Below are 1,003 nucleotides of genomic sequence, written 5' to 3'. Positions count from 1 at the left end.
AAGTTGCATGAAGTTTGTAGATCAGCGTGATTCAAAATCAGTCCGTGGCGATTAGATGATACTAAGGACTTTGTTGTATTTGTTAGTTGTGATAATAGCATAGTGGTTATGTTTTTTTAAGGGTCTTTACCAGTAGCGATGCATAGAGAAATATTTATGTGTGAAATGTCATGATGCCTGGGATTTTTCCTCCCTCAGAAAATTATAACAAAAAGATTAGATGAAATAACATTGGTCAAATGTTGAAAATTATTGAAGCTGGTTGGTAGGTACATGGAGTCACATTCTACTATCTGCTCTACTTTGTGTATGGTTAAACTTGAGGTCAGAAAAGAGGAGTCATTAGCTTTAAGACTCAAGCTAATTCAGAAGGAAAAAAGAAAACCAAAGCTGGAGGCATCACAATTCCCAACTTCAAGGTATATTACAAAGTTGTAGTAATCAAGACAATATGATGCTGACATAAAAAACAGACACATAGATCAATGGAACAAAATAGAGAACCCAGAAATGGACCCACAACTAGTCAACCAATCATTGACAAAGCAAGAAAGAATATCCAATAGAAAAAAAAAAACAGTCTCTTTAGCAAATGGTGCTGGGAAAACTGGACATCGACATGCAGAAGAATGAACCTTAGCCTCTTTCTTATACCATACACAAAAATAAACTCAATATGTATTAAAGACTTAAATGTAAGATGGGAAACCATAAAAATCCTACAGGAGAAAATAAGGAGTAACCTCTTTTGACCTGAAAGAAGAACATNGCTTGTGTCTCTGAAACACTAAAATATTCCCAAACAAAGGCTGCCTCTAGTGACAGGAAAAGACTCCCAGGAAACCCTCCGGAGGCACAGCTGGATGGGGAAGAGGGGATGCTCTTGCCCTGCTCCCCATGGGAGGAGAATACATAATCCTTTGAAAACAAGAAAGGTCCTCAGCCCAAAAGTCTGCTTTCTCTGCCTTCCCAGGATATAGGGCCCCTCCCCACCTTTTTACTG

The sequence above is a fragment of the Crocuta crocuta genome, unplaced genomic scaffold, assembly GCF_008692635.1.
Source record: "Crocuta crocuta isolate KB4526 unplaced genomic scaffold, BGI_CrCroc_1.0 scaffold2588, whole genome shotgun sequence".
NCBI classification, from domain to species: Eukaryota; Metazoa; Chordata; class Mammalia; order Carnivora; family Hyaenidae; genus Crocuta; species Crocuta crocuta.
Note: the sequence above shows the minus strand (reverse complement) of the source record.